The 15,632-nt window shown below is 50.7% G+C and overlaps 1 protein-coding gene and 1 long non-coding RNA gene across 2 annotated transcripts in view; one reads left to right on the top strand and one right to left on the bottom strand.

Moving 5' to 3' along the window:
• Positions 1–9,873: 9,873 nt before the first annotated feature.
• Positions 9,874–14,724, bottom strand: LOC143390631 (uncharacterized). The gene is made up of 3 exons (XR_013090243.2): positions 14,291–14,724; positions 13,342–13,420; positions 9,874–10,829 (listed from the first exon to the last, which is right to left on the bottom strand). It is a non-coding gene; the product is annotated as an uncharacterized LOC143390631 (long non-coding RNA).
• Positions 14,725–14,987: 263 nt separating this feature from the next.
• The window catches only part of Traf2 (TNF receptor associated factor 2), a 30,792-nt gene continuing 30,147 nt past the window's right edge, over positions 14,988–15,632 (top strand). The window contains exon 1 of the mRNA XM_076845054.1: positions 14,988–15,031. The gene's annotated coding sequence lies outside the window, so the exon portion shown is untranslated. The remainder of the gene's footprint in view (positions 15,032–15,632) is intronic.

The raw sequence follows: 15,632 nt of genomic DNA, 5'->3' as shown, positions 1-15,632 counted from the left end.
ATACCCCGCCCCCGTATCCCATTGGCCCGAGGCCCGAGGGGCGGGCACTTTCCACAGCTCGGGGCCAATCCGCGCTCGGCTCGTCTGGGTGGCGGGTGGCGGGTGGCGGGGACGCCTGCGGGCGACGTGGGGAGGCGACGTCAGGGCCCCGCGGCCGCAGAGTTCCGTGGCCGCTGGGGGGCGCCGGCGCGGGCGCCAGCGGGAGAAGAGGGGTTCGGGGAAGAGGGATGCGGGGCCCAGAGAGAAGAAAGGTGCGGGAGAAAGGAGATGAGAGAGCAGAGGGGCTCGGGGAAAGGAGGGGAGCAGGGGACCGAGAGAAGAGGGGGCACCGGGAGAGGGCTGCGGGGGAGGAGGGGCATCGATGGGGGGAGTGAGCCCTGAGAGGGGTGTTGGGAACGGGGCGCACCTGTCGGGGGGCGGGGGCGGGAGAGGAGGTGTGCCTGTGGCGGCGCTGCGCCTGGCCTGTCGGAGGACCGGTCCTAGAGTCCCCAACGCTCAGGCCCCGGCAGGGCCGGGCAGGTTTGCACAGCGTGCTCAACCTTGCAACCTGGACGGGCGCCTGCTGGGGCCCACACCTAGCTTGCTGGCCACATCTTTGGGGATGGCCAGGGCCTGGCCACGTGGACAAAGTGGTGCCCAGGCAGGACCAGGGAGATGCACCATCCTAGCTGTCTCTGTTAGGTCCGTTCATACCTTAGCTTTGCCACTCTGCCCTGGATTTAAAGTTCTGGTTCTCTGGAGTTGAGTTCATGGGAGGCAAAAGTGTTGGGGGCAGGTTTTGTGGTGCCTGAAACGTATACAACGGTAGGGGGTGTGGTCTCTTTAGGAAAAAGAATGCTAAACTGTGAAAAAAGAACTAGTTACAGAAATGAATGTTTTGTATAATTTGTTTGCTTGGTACTGGGATTGAACCCAGGTGCAGTTTACCCTTGAGCTACATCCCTACCTCTTTTTCTTTTGAGACGGGGTCTTCCTAAGTTACTAGCCTAACTCTTGAGTGGCTGGGATTACAGGCGTATTTCACCGGGATGGACTATAATATCCCATTCCTTTCCTTTTCTTTCTCTTTCTTCTCTCTTCCTTTTGTTCTTTCTCTTTTTCTTTTTTTGGCAGTACTGCTGATTGAACCCAGGGTCTTGTGCATGTATTCTACCACTGAGCAACACTCCCAGCTTGATATGCGTATAATGTGTAAGGTGTGTGTGTGTGTTATTTTACAATAATTCTGTAATGTTTTGCAATAATTTTGTATAGTGAGAAATTATAATTTTTGAAAATATAAATGCCACAAGCATCACAACATTCAGAAAAATAACAACTGTGTGAATTAGCAATTGCATGGTGCATGTCTTTAATGCTTTTGCTTGCTATTTTTACTTTGTGTTTTCTTTGCCTCCTCATGATTTTCAGAATTGTTTTCTAGATGGAAGAAAAAGATGACTCAGACATTTCTGTAATGTGCTTGATCAAATTTGTACCTAATTGTTAGTACTGACATTGGTTTGGGAAGCTCAAGCCTTCTCAACAAACAATGAACTCATCCCTGCTACAGGTTTATTATGTTCCACAAACAGGAGTTCTGATAAATGCAATACCAGCCAAGAAGAAAAAACGATGTGTATAGAGTTGCATGTGCTGCAGTTCCAAATACGTTGTGGGGAGGAGACAGTTTTCATTGCACCCAGGCAGCAGGGGAACCGAGCCCTTTGCCCACACTGTGCAGATTGGGTGATTGGAAGAATTCTGCAGAGACTCTCCATTGGCTAGGTATACACCAGCCCCTTTTCCTCTTCACTTTGTACTGACTTCAGTGTCCACCACTATGTGGCGGGTAGTGGACATCCTTAGAAGACTGAACTGCAGGGGCTGGGAATGTGGCTCAAGCGGAAGCACACTCGCCTGGCATGCGTGCGGCCCAGGTTCCATCCTCAGCACCACATACAAACAAAGATGTTGTGTCCGCCGAAAACTAAAAATAAATATTAAAAAATTCGTTCTCTCTCTCTCTCTCTCTCTCTCTCTAAAAAAAGAAAAGAAAAAAAAAGATGTTGTGTCCACCAAAACCTGAAAAATAAATATTAAAAAAAAAAGACTGGGCTGGGGATGTGGCTCAAGTGGTATCGTGCTCGCCTGGCATGCGTGCGGCCCAGGTTCCATCCTCAGCACCACATACAAACAAAGATGTTGTGTTCGCCGAAAACTAAAAAATAAATATTAAAAAAAAATAAAAAAAAAAAAAAGACTGAACTGCATGGAAATGTCCCATAAACCCTGACAAATGCTCCTCATCTTGTTCCCCTTAGTCACATAGTAGTCATGCCAGTGCTGCTGGACTTGAAGTGTGGTGAAGGACTTGACCACATGGACATGCTGGGAGGCCCCTCCCAGAGTGGTGGGGGAATGTAGCAGAGCCAGCTCAATAGTGTGTCTACTCTGGCTGGCCTGGGCTGGGAGAGGGGGCATCTAGACCTAACTGTCCTTGTGTAGGAGTCCACTGGGACAGCCATCATCCCATCCAGCTCTCAGGAGTCCAGCCTTGATGCCACAAAGAGGTCTTCTGCTTAATCCTTGGTGCTCCTGAGCTACCGGGGTGCAGCTGGGTGTGGTGTCTCTGAAGCTGTTCCCTCATCCCCTTTTTTCCCTCTGAGGTCACCTGTTCAGCCCCCTCCTGTCTCCTCTTGGTGTTCGAATAAGCAGATCATGCCTCCCCAGAAACATCACACCATGGCCACTGAGTGAACCCTCTGTCCACACTGTTAAGGAAAGCAGACTACCGGAGTTCTCCACTTGACTTCCTGGATGTAGAAGAGGAAAGATAGTTTGAAAGTCTCCTGGAAAACCACACACACACACACACACACACACACACACACACACAGTCATTTGTTCCTACCTCCAGAGCTGAGCTCCTCTCCAGCACCCTTTCCCTTCCGTATTTTGAGTACCCTCTGCCTTTCATTTCACTAAAATATCTCTGTTTACCCTGTTTCTGAAGAAATGATGTTACAAAGCCTTCCACTTGCCCTCTGACTTCCTGGGTTTCCCGTGAGAAGTCAGCTGTCACTTACACCCATGCATTCCCTTGTTCCCCTGCAGGCCAAGTGAGCTGACCTCTGACTGCCGGATTTCCCCTTGGTCTTCAGTTTTCCTATTGCTTCCCAAGTGCAGCTTTCTTTCTTTCCTTTTTTCTTTCTTAATATGTATTTTTTAGTTGCAGAAGGACATAATACCTTTGTGCTTTTTTTTAATATTTATTTTTTAGTTTTTTTTGGCGGACACAACATCTTTGTATGAGAGAGAGAGAGAATTTTTTTTTAAATATTTATTTTAAAAAAATATCTTTTTTTTTTTTTTTTTTAACGTGGTGTTGAGGATTGAACCCAGCATCCTGCACATGCCAGGCGAGCATGCTACTACTTGAGCTACATCCCCAGCCCCCTTTGTTTTTTTAAATATTTATTTTTTAGTTGGACACAATATCTTTATTTATTTATTTCTATGTGGTGCTGAGGATTGAACCTAGGGCCTCGCATGTACTAGGCGAGTGCTGTACCACTGAGCCACAACCCCAGCTCCTTTTGTTTTTATTTATTTATTTTTATATGGTGTTGAGGATGGAACCCAGGGCTTCGCACACTCCAGGTGAGCACTCTACCACCGAGCCACAACCCCAGCCCCTCCAAGGACAGCTTTCTTTATATTTATCCTGCTTGGGTTGACCAAACTTCTTAGAATTGCATATTAAAGTTTTTCATCATTTTGGTGGGATTTATCTAACATTTATATATATATATATATATATATATTTTTTTTTTTTTTCTCATTCTTTTTCTCTCTTGCTCGCTTTATTTTGTACTCATGATTTAAGATTGAACCCAAAAGCACTTACCCACCAAGCCACATCCCCAGCCCTTTTTATTTTTACTTAGACAAGATTTTGCTAACCCTCCCTCCTCAGTCTCCCCAGTGCTGGGTCACAGGTATGTGTCACCATGCCCCACTCATTTTCTCTTTCCTTCTTCTGAGATTCCAAATAATGTATGTAATTGCACTGATGTGCCCCGCCATTCTTTCTCTGATCTTTATTCTCTCCAATCTTCTAGCTGGATGACTTCCTGGGGCTCTTTCTTCAAGATTACTGATCCTTTCCCAGCCATGATACTAAACCCAAGCAGCTTGCACAGATAGTGACTGTAGGTAATGACAATGTGCTGTACTCTTCAAAAAGCTCAAAGAAACGATTTTGAAAGATTTTACCAAAACTGTAAAAATGTACTTTTTATGTTTCTCAGTAATATAATTTCTATTTGATTCTTTTCAATAATTTCAACTTCTCTGGTGAGAGAAGTATTTATTCATTTAAAAATATGCTTTAAGATGTTGAACATAACAACTGTATTAAAGACCACTGTGGTGTGGGGAACCTAGGGACACTCTACAACTGAGCTATGCCCCCAGTCCTTTTTACTTATTTATTTTACTTTGAGACAGGGCCTTGCTACGGTGCTAAGGCTGGCCTCAAGTTTGTGATCCTCTGGCCTCAGCCTCCTGAGCCACTAGATCACAAGTGTGCACCTGGCAAAGGCTCTATCTTTTATTTATTTATTATTTATGGTACCAGGGATTAAACTCAGGGGCACTAGGCCACTGAGTCATATCCACAGCCCTATTTTGTATTTTATTAGAGACAGAGACTCACTGGGTTGCTTAGTCGCTCACTAAATTGCTGAGGCTAGCTTTGACCTCAAAATCCTCTTGCCTCTGCCTCCTGAGCCACTGGGATTACAGGCAGGTGTTACCATGCCCAGCCAAGACTCTGTCTTTTAAATCCAACATCTGTTAATTCAGAATCTTTTCTGCTGATTGTGTTTTCTCTTGGCCATGGGACTGCAGGGCCCCCCAGTGCCTCTTACTTTGTTGCTGTGTCTTGACTGGAGAACCACAGGCTGTCTTGACCATTCGGTGACCAGCCAGCTGCAGGCTTCCCCATCCGGTTTCAGCCCAAGTAGAGGCCTTGAACCTTCCTAGATGCCAGTGGAGATATTTATGTTGTCTAAAACATGGAAAGAAATTGGCCCCAACCTGAGCCGAAGTTCTGTGAACCCTCCTGTCAACCCCTTCCCTGACCGATGGCTGTGGCCACGCCAGCTCAGCACCCTCTCCCTCTCGGTTGTGAGGATGAACTCTGCCCTCTCTAGGTGTGCTGCCCTGGCAAGTGCCTGGCACTGCTCTGCCCGGCCTTTGGTGCTTCTCTCTGAGGTCCCTCTGGCTCCACCTCAGGATGGCATGGGCATGCCTTGTGGACCTCCCCTGCTGCCACTTTGGGGACAACTCTAGCTGAAGGCTTGGTGGGACAGAACGATACATTTACCTGTTTTGCACATCTGGCCACTTCATGCTGGATGTCCTGGACGTCATGTGACAGGGAGTCTGGGTCTCAAGGACCTGTCCCTCCAGTGTCGGCTGTAGTCTGTCCCTAGTCCCATTTCTGGAGGTCCAGCTAAGTGCCCAGAGTGTTGCCAAGGGGGGTCGCAGGGGGCTTCTCCATCCCTCAGTGCGCTCCCTGCGCTCTACCTTCCTGTTCTGCCGATTCCAGCTGCCCCTGCTGCTCTCCCTCAGCCCAGCAGCAGTGCTTAGCTTCCTGCTGCAGGTGGCCTCCCCGTCTGTGGACAGGCTGGCAACTGCTCCAAGCAGAAAGCCAGAACCTGGGCCACCTCATGGGCCTCCCTTCTCACAGAGTCTGCCTTGTGCTGCCTGCTGCCTGGTGCCTGGAAACAGTCCCTCCTGGACTTGTCCAGTTTTGTGGTTGTTCATGGTGGAGGTCAAGGCCGGGACTGGTCACAGGAAAAAGCAGATTTTTTAATATTTATTCTTTAGTTCTCGGCGGACACAACATCTTTGTTGGTATGTGGTGCTGAGGATCGAACCCGGGCCGCACGCATGCCAGTCGAGCGCGCTACCGCTTGAGCCACATCCCCAGTCCTGGATTTTCTAGGATTCCATTTCGCAACTGTTCCTTGGTCCCCAACTTTATTGAAGGTGGTTCCTGTAGACGACTTACCGCTGACAGCTCTGTTTCTGACCGCCTCGTGCCATTCTGGACCTGACCACCAAGAAGCCTGCAGCTCAAGAATGCAAGCTGGATTCCATTTACAGACACCAGCACAGAGAATGCTGACCCAGGGCTGCTGTCCACGGCTTTCCTGGTCATGATTAGCTTGATCTAAAGCTTGATCTAAGCTTCCTTGGTGTTTACATTTGAAGTATTGCTGGCGTGACATCAGGAGAATGGGACCCACTCCTTCCCTGATCCATGTCCAATGGCATCCTCAGGGAAGTCTGGGCACCAGGAACAGGAAATGCAATGAGAACTAGCCCGCACACACCCAGTATCATTTGTGCCACCAAGTGGACCACAACACCTGTCTTTCCATCTGCCCATCCACCCACCTGTTACCAGAGCTTGTTTCTAGGCAGAGACGAGTTCTGTGAGGTGTCCCTGTGAGCTCGTACTTGGGAGGGGCAATAAGATGGCCATATAAACAGAAAATCTCAACATAGCGTCACTAGTGTGCAGAGAGGCAAGGATGGGTATCGAGGGGATCAAGGGACCCAGGTGGATGGTCCAGGAAGCGGGTGCCTGGCTGTGTCTCCAGCCTGGGAGATGTCGTGGGAGATAACACCTCCTGACAGACACTCTCTGAGCAGAAGGTGGCTTGATCCTCAGGTTATGCAGTTGGGATGACACACAGATCTTCCTTTGAGGAGGAGCTGGGGGCACAGCATGTGGTAGGTGGGCAGGGGAGCCTGAGGCAGGGTGTGGGGACTGGGAGTGGCCAGGGCCGGGAGTAGAGAAGGGGACAGAAGGAGTGAGGCCTCCAGGGCAGCCATGGTGTGCAGTCAGATCAACAGGCCCACACACAGCGCTCGCTGCTGGGTCGCAGCGTAAGATGACACGGGAACACGGGAACCTGCAGCACTGCCTGGTCAGAGCAAAAATCCTGGCCGGGCATGAGGGCACACACCTGCTCCTAGGGAGGCTGAGGCAGGTGAGTCACTTTGAACCGGGAGTTCAAGGCTGCTGCCCAGGCTGGACCCCAACTCAAAACAGAACAAAACAAAAAAACCTGAGGGAAGGCAGTGTGTGTGTGGGGGGGCAGCCAGGTAGTAGAGCAACTGTGGTGGCAAAGATGGATGGGTCTTTCCAAATATCCAGTAGAATGTTTTGAAAGCAGCGGCCAGCGTCTAAGGGGATGGATCGAACAGTCCCACTGACCCGAACCTGGCACTTGGTACACACAGAGCAGAACATCGCCTATGCCCCCTAAACATGTGCTGTTCTCATAGGTCCACAAACAATCAAAAGCAAAAAAGCAATTGCAGGTGGTCACCCCACCCGCCCTGCCCGCCCTGCACGCCTCCTCCCCCACCCTGAGAGGAGGACCCTGAGTGTCCCCTTGGTCTTCCTGTTCTACTTGGTTCTGGCTGCCGACTCACAGGCCCTGGGCTCACTGCTGCAGCTCAAGCAGGAGTGCTGCTCATGGTGTGCGTGTACACCCTGGTCACATTCCCTTTCAGCTGCCTCTAACTTTTTAAATCAAGTGTTTATTTCCTTTGTTTTTAGGTATCTGTGAAGTGCCCTTCAGAAATCACACAGCATCAGTGACCTTCTTGGCCCTTTGCACCTGAGGCCCCTGCTCAGCAGCCTGCTCTCCCCAGTGCTGTCCAGGTGGGCTGCCTCCAGGCCAGGACCAGGCAGTGTTCAGATGGAGCATGTGGGAAGCAGGTTCCTGAGACCCCGGGTATGGGAAAATGTCTCTGTTCCGTCAGAGCACTCTACTATGGGCGGGAAACTGTTCTCAAAACTCAAAGGCCCCGGCCATGGTCTCCCACTGTCCAGATCACTGTGGAAAGCTGGTGCCCTCCCGTGATCAGTCCTTCACAGACCTTATATCTGGTCCTGCTCTGCTGCCCGTCTGAAAGTTTTCAGGATCTTCAATGTAAACTCACTGTCTGCAGCTTCATAATGAGGGACTTGGAGTGGGTTTTCCCTCTGTCATCTGCTCAGCATTCTAGGGCCTCTAAATTTGGATAACAATACCCTTCTATTTGAGAGGTATTTTCTTGTTATTTGTGTGTGTGTGTGTGTGTGTGTGTGTGCACACACGCTCGCGAGCGCGCTGTGTGTGTGGGCGTGTGTTGCTGGGGATGGAACCCAGGGCTTCATGCATGCTAGGCAAGTGCTCTAACACTGAGCTACACCCCAGCCCTTTTTGTTTTGAGACAGGATCTTGCTAATTTGCCCAGGCTGGCCTCAAACTTACGATCCTCCTGTCTCAATCTCCTGAGTAGCTGGGATCACAGGTGTGCACCACCATGCGTGGCTTAGGTTGCTTCTTTAGGACCTGCTTTATCCTGCAACCTGGAGGGCAGACAAAGGTAGATTTTACATAACAAAATTCACTAAAAGTTTTTTGCTTTCTATTATTAATGGATGCCAGCAACCCTCCATAATGCCAGTGATAAAATACTCCTCAGGAAAGTACCTTTGGTTAGTTAAGTGCAGGATTTGCTGATGTGACTGAGCTCTGATGTCAGAGCTTGTCCTACCCTTTCATCAGCTTTGTACGCTATCTGGAAACCAGCTGAACTGTTTCCAGAGGAAGTTCCTAAAACTTGGGTGCAGTGTGTGCTTCCAGTCCTGGTGAAACTTTGCACCATGGCTCCTGTGTTTAACAGCAAAACAGACATTAGCTGTGCTTGAGGTATGTCAATGGTCATTCCAGGGGGTCCCTTGGGTTTTTATTTGACCTTTTGATTTTTGACTGTAAAGAAGTCTGAAGGCTGCTAGGATTGTATAGATTCATAATTTCTAGAATGTACTGTGACGTAGAAGCTTCATGTACCTTTTCTAAACACTGTATCCTGGGCCTGAGGTTCTTCCTGTGGCTTTAAGTAAAAGAAAATTTCAGTTTATTAGAAGGTGTTCTTGCCAGGTGTGGTGGCACACACCTGTAATCCCAGTGGCTCTGGAGGCTGAGGCAGGAGGATCACTAGTTCAAAGCCAGCCTCAGCAAGGGTGAGATGGTAAGCAACTCAGTGAGACCCTGTCTTTAAATAAAATACCAAAATGGGCTTGGGATGTGGCTCAGTGCTCAAGTGTCCCGAGTTCAATCCCTGGTACTCTAAAATAAAATAAAATAAAAGGTATTCTTGGGCTGGGGTTGTGCCTCAGAGGTAGAGCGCTCCCCTAGCACGTGTGAGGTTCTGGTTTCGATCCTCAGTACCACATAAAAATAAATAAAGAAAATAAAGGTATTGTAACTACAACTAAAATATTTTTAAAAAGGTTTTCTTTGATCAACTAGGAGGAAAAATTGATAAATATGGATGAATAGTCTATTTAAACTGACAATGAGAAAAATGTTTTTTGGTTTTTTTTTCTGATTTTGGTTTTTTGGTACTGGGAATTGAACCCAGGAGTGCTTAACCACTGAGCCATATCCCCAGCCCTATTTTGAGACAGTCTTACTAAGGGCTTTGCTAAATTACTGAGGCTAACCTTGAACTAGTGATCCTCCTGCCTCAGCCTCTGAAGCCACTGGGATTTTAGGTGTGTGCCACCGCACCTAGCTAAAATGTTTTTTTTTTTTTTTAATATTTATTTTAAAGTTTTAGTTGGGCATAATACCTTTATTTTACTTATTTATTTTTTTTAATGTGGTGCTGAAGATCGAACCCAGGGTCTTACATGTGCAAGGCAAGTGCTCTGCCACTGAGCCACAACCCCGCCCCCTAAAATGGTTTTTTTAAAAAAAAATAGTTTTAGTTGTAGATGGGCACAATAACTTTATTTTGTTTATTAATTTTTTTATGTGGTGCTAAGGATGGAACCCACTACCTCACACATGCCAGGCAAGCGCTCTACCGCTGAGACACAACCCCAGCTCCAAAATGGGGTTTTTCACAGTATTAAATTTTCAAAAACGGAAATGACTACAATGTCACCAATTCCCACAGGCACCATGCTGGTGTGTGGGCGATGCCTCCAGTCCCACTGTAGGGTTCAGTGCAGTGGCCTCTTCCACCGTGGGTGTGTAGGTAGAGTCCAGGGAGGGCAAGGTAGGCGCCAGCCCCGCAGCTTTCTCCAGCAGGCCTCCCAAGTCTGCCCCACTAGCAGCTGAGCAGAGGGGCCCGGACTGGGTCAGGAACAAGGTGGGAAGATAGCCAAGGGGAGAGGAGGCCTGAGGTGGAAGGGGCAGACCTAGCAGCTAGGCCTGTGCACAGGGGCAGGGGCAGAGGTGCCAGCTGGTCTGGACCCTGGCCGAGGGTAGTAAAGCGGAGAAGGTGGGAGTAGGGTTGGGAGGATGGTGTCCTGGGGCTAGGAGCACCCAGCTGCCTCAGGGTAGAGGGGAGCCCCTCAGGCCGCAGGAGCATCTCTGACACAGGACTGTGTGGCCTCACCAGGTGACCACACTTGCTGGCTCAGGAGCGTGGGTTACCATGAGACCAGCATGCATGGTTCTGACAGCTGGTCAGGATGCAGGTCACTTCTACTACTCCACTGCTGGGCAGATGCGCACCCCCCCCCCCACTAGCCAGGGCAGTAGTTTCCATTCTGGCCAGCAGGTGGCAGGAGAGGCCACAGGGACCTGAGCTCTGTTCAATGCCTGCCTTTCAGCCAGCAAGGACAAGGAAACAGGGCCCCAGGCCAGACCCCAGGCATGACTTGGAGGGCTCCCATGAAGGAACAGCTTCCACTTCCTCAGTAAGGACAAGGGTACAGGGAGTGGAAAATCAGGGTCACCAGGAGAGAGGCCAGCTTCATCCTAAAATCCAAAAAAGAGGACTTAAAAACAGCACACTACAGGGACCCAGCCCACATCAATGTTTACAGCAGCACAGTTCACAACAGCTAAACTGTGGAGCCAACCTAGAGGCCCTTCAGTAGATGAATGGATAAAAAAATGTGGCAAATATACACAATGGAATATTACTCAGCAATAAAAGAGAACAAAATCATAGCATTTGCAGGTAAATGGATGGCGTTGGAGAAGATAACGCTAAGTGAAGTTAGCCAGTCCCCCCAAAAAACAATGCCGAATGTTTTCTCTGATATAAGGAGGCTGACTCATAGTGGGGTAAGGAGGGGGAGCATGGGAGGAATAGATGAATTCTAGATAGGGCAGAGGGGTGGGAGGGGAAGGGAGGGGACAGGGGGTTAGCAAGGACAGTGGAATGTGATTATACAAAGTACATGTATGAAGATATGAAACTGGGTGTCCACATACTTCATAAACAAACAGAGATATGAAAAATTGTGGTATATATGTGTAATAAGAATTGCAATGTAAAAAAAACACACCAAAGTACATGTATAAAGGCATGAATTGGCGTGAACATACTTTATACAAAGATATGAAAAACTGTACTCTATATGTATAATAAGAATTGTAATGCATTCTGCTGTCGTGTATTTAAAAAAATAAAATCAATAAACAACAACATCAAAAAAATCCAAAAAAGGCCCAGGATATGCCAAGCATGGAAGGAGGGGTGCCAGGTGAGGGGCTGCTGCTGTAGAGGCCTGGCCAGGCTGGGCCTTTGGCTCTGGTGTGAGGTGGCTCTGAGGCTGGCTGAGGGTCACACTGAAGCAGGTCTGCACCTCAGGCATCGTCGTGGATGAGGGAACTGGGGAGTCTTCTTTACTTTCTTCTTGGTCCTTTCTGTAGTTTCCAGACCTCCCCAAGTGACCTGTGTTGCTTAAAGCAGAAACTTTGGGGCCACTGCGGAGTGAACCCAGGGAGCCTTTCCACCACACTGTACCCCAAGTCCTCTTTATTTTGAGACAGTCTTGCTGAGGTTGGCTGGAATTTTGAGCCTCTGGAGTCCCTGGATCATAGGTGTGACTACTGTGCCTGACCAGAAACATTCTGACGTGGACGCACGGGAAGCATAAGAAGGCTTGTTCAGAATGGGACCTGAGCAGGCGGCTGCCTGCTGTACCATCCCTACTGATGCCCATGTTGTCTCAGGAGCTCACCCTCATACATGGTCTCCTGAGGGGTGGTCCTGAACTGACCCTTTAGACATCTGAGCCACTACCTGGGGGTGAGATCTGCCCCATCCCTGCACCCAGGAGGCAGCCCACCTGCTGGCCCCAGAGCAATGCCACAGGAAGTTTGTCACTGTCTTTCCCTTCACTAGGGTCCCCCCCAATACCCTACAGGGCCTCCAGAAGATGCTGCACCTCCACCTGGCTGTAGGCTGTGCACTGACCTAGGGAAAAGCCCCCACGGTGTGCTTGTGTGGGGGACCCTGGCTTAGAGCTGTTTTGGCCTTTCCAGGAGTGCGCCTATCAGAGAGTGGCAGACAGGGCAGCTGGTGTCTTTCAGGAGTGGCAGCACAAGGCAACTTTCAAATGACTGAGGAAAAAGAGCCACTTTTAGGGTAAGCAAGGGACTGTGGCCTCTGTGAGGTGACTCCCCCCCTGGGAGCAGCACCAGTTACATGAGGGGCATCCTGTGTATAGCCTTTGTGCCTCCTGCTCCCACATGCAAGTTGGCTGTCACCCCAAAGGCCCGAGGGAGTAAAGGACGTGAGGCATGGGCCTCAAGGACAGAGGCCCCGTCTGGGAAAGGTGAGTGCTCAGTTGTGTTCAGAAGTGTCCACAGTGCCCTACTGGACATGAAATGAAAAGCAGAAGCAGCAGCAGCAGAAAGAGACAGAGAGACGTCAGTGGTTGGACTGCCAAGGGGCAGCTGCTTTCCTTGAGGACCTTCAGGTAGAGTGGGGGCCACTGGCAGTTGTCCCCTTCAGTGCTCTGTAGGTCCAATGGGCAGCTGCTGGGGCCTCCCCTCTGTGGCCAAGTCACAGGAGCTGGTGTCCACTGCATCTAGCCCTGTGCATGGTGAGCCTCACTCTTTCTGCAGGGGCTCCAGCACTCTCAGGTCAGGATACTGAGGCCCAGGACAGTGGCCACCTCATGAGCACCCCAGACCCTGAAGCTACGGGAATGTAACTGCTGGTTCTCAGGGCTTGGGAGATGCTGGGGCCCCTCTTGAGTCTGCCCAGGGGAACTTCCCCTGCCTTTCCCTTAGAGGCTGCCCTGGTGGGATGACTTTTGCTTTCTTGCTTTCTTTTTTTAAATATTTACTTTTTAGTTGTAGTTGGACACAATACCTTTATTCCACTTATTTATTTTTATGTGGTGCTAAGGATTGAACCTAGGGCTTCACACATGCTAGGCGAGCGTCCTGCCACTGAGCCACAACCCAGGTCTCAACTTTTGCTTTCTTTTGTCAGGAAGGAACATGTGTGGTAATCCCCAGAGTGAGTCACCTTTTTCTGAGCTGAGCCAGTGGCCACTTCCCATCAGAGTATCTCTTGAATCTCGTAAGTCTCAACTCTGTACACAGGCCTGTTATTAGAATGGAAAAAAAAGTGTGAAAACCCTCTGAACACAGGAAAGTCTAAAATAAATGAAGGTATTTTTGTGACAGAAGCACTGCCACACTGGTACTGGTATTCTCCCCGTGGCCCTGAAGTGCTATCAGCATTTGTCTTGCTGGGAAAAAAATTTTTTTTCCAATATTGGGCATTGAGCCCAGGGCCTCCCTCATACATCCTAGTAAGCGCTCTGACACTGAGCTACACCCCTGCCCTTTGGGAAATCTCTGGATGTAGATGGGGATGAGGTAGTCTTGAGCCCCTTCCCTTCTGGATGTCGCCATCCTGCCAGAGGTTCTAACTCCCAAGGAAGGGCCCACTGCCTGAAGGCTGGTGGAACATTTTTCTTTTTCTTATCATGCTGAGGCGCAAATTCAGGGCCTTGTGCTTTTTGGACAAGTGCTCTACCACTGGGTTATATTCCCAGTCCACAACTTTCCCATTTTACTCTGAGGAAGTATCTGAGCTCTGCTGCAGGTAGACCCCTTCATTCTGGGCTGCTGGATTCTCAGGACCTAGATGCAGCTGGGAGGAGACCCTCCTTGTGCCTCAGAGCAGTTAGTTTCTGGGCTTGAATGAGATTCTCCTGACCTTGCAGGTGAGAACTCAGAATATTTCCAGGGCTGTTTGCAGCCTCCATGAAGCTAACCGTCCTGGTAACTCTCTGAGTTCTATCTGAGGCAGGGAGGCCTTGCTGTCATGTCCCAGGAAGCGAGTTTCAGGTGGGGGAAATTCCAACTCCAAACCATGACGTGGTGCAAGCAGTGTGGTCTAATAAACCACCCCACCTTTCAGCCAATTCCATCCTTGAGCAGTTTCCAAGGTTTCCCAGGGACCTTACCTCTGAATCTTCTTCCTTTCCAGCCTAGGGAGAGAGCCGCGGCAACTCACAGAACACGAGAGTGTCTGCTCATTTTTTGGCAAAGCCCACGCGCTATCCAGTCCAATGCTGGCTGACCGCTTATGGAGATGACGGAGTCAGCCCTCCCAGCGATGCCTCCTTCTAGATGTTCCTATTTGCTTGTTCCACATTTCCAGTGTCAAAAAGGCAGAGGAGACGCTTTTCTTTGGTGGTAAATTTCACACAACATAAGAAAGGACCATTTAAATCTTTTGCAGTGTACAATTCAGTTAGTTCTAGATGTCTTACTATCCCCAAAAGAGACTATGCCTCTGTTCCGGCGATTCGAGGCGATTCGAGCCTTCGTGGGGATGGGAGTATGGAGCGAGAGAGCCTTATGCTGGCCCTCGTAGTCCGGAACTCACAGCACATTTAGCACACTGCTACTCCGCGACAGCTTGCAACCTGCGAGAGCAAACTTAAGTATCAAGCTGCTGCAGCGCCGACCAATCGGCGCCTGCTGCGGCTCCCTGAACGCTTGTGGTAGGCCCTCGTGTCAATTCGTCAGGAGGCGGGCTCACGGCAGGCGACTCCGACCAATAGGCGCTCTCCGCGGCTCCTTTCGCGTTCGTGGTAGGCTTGCGCGTCAGTCCATCAGGAGGGTTTGGGGCGGGCCGGGCCGACAGCGGCGGGGGCGGCGGCCGCGCGGGCGCCGAGTTCCGGGCGCTCAGAGACCGTTGGGTGAGGCAGCGCGGGTCCGGGTCCGGGCGGGCCGGCGCGGGGTCCGGCTGGAGTTGGGGGCAGCGGCGGGGTCGCGGGCGGGGTCGCGGGCGGACGTGCAGCCGCCGCTGTCTGAGGGGACTTCTCGGAGCGGAGGAGCCGGAAACCGAAAGTCGGGGGTGGGGCGGGAAAGTTCGCGACGCTCGCGGCGGTGTGGACGGCGCGGCCCCTAGGGTGCGCGGCACGGGTCGCGGTCCCGGGGTCTCGGCCTCTGGGTCCCGGGGCCCTGCCCGACCCGCTTTCGTCGTGGCCGCGGGACACCACAGCCCTGACTTGGACCTGCTGCCGCCTGGTCCCCCAGGGCCACCTCTGCAGCCGGCCTCTTGCCCCCGGGGCTTTCCCATCTGTGGGTTCAGGCGCGGGTCCCCTCGCTCCCCGGGCCTCGCTGGGACCCAGGCCCCTTTCCTGACTCAGGCCTTTCTGCCCATAGGACCCCCTGCCCCGTGCTCCGCCTCGGCCCCGCCCCGCCCCCAGTCCTTCAGCTGTTTCCCGGGAGAGGTGTGTGGGCAAGATGGGCCGGCGGTAGTGCGGGTGTTGTGTTGAGCCCAGGCCAGCTGAGCCG

The sequence above is a fragment of the Callospermophilus lateralis genome, chromosome 2 (assembly GCF_048772815.1).
Source record: "Callospermophilus lateralis isolate mCalLat2 chromosome 2, mCalLat2.hap1, whole genome shotgun sequence".
In the NCBI taxonomy this organism is placed as follows: Eukaryota; Metazoa; Chordata; class Mammalia; order Rodentia; family Sciuridae; genus Callospermophilus; species Callospermophilus lateralis.
The sequence above is the reverse complement of the archived record's forward strand: the minus strand, read 5'-3'. Positions and strand labels throughout refer to the sequence as shown.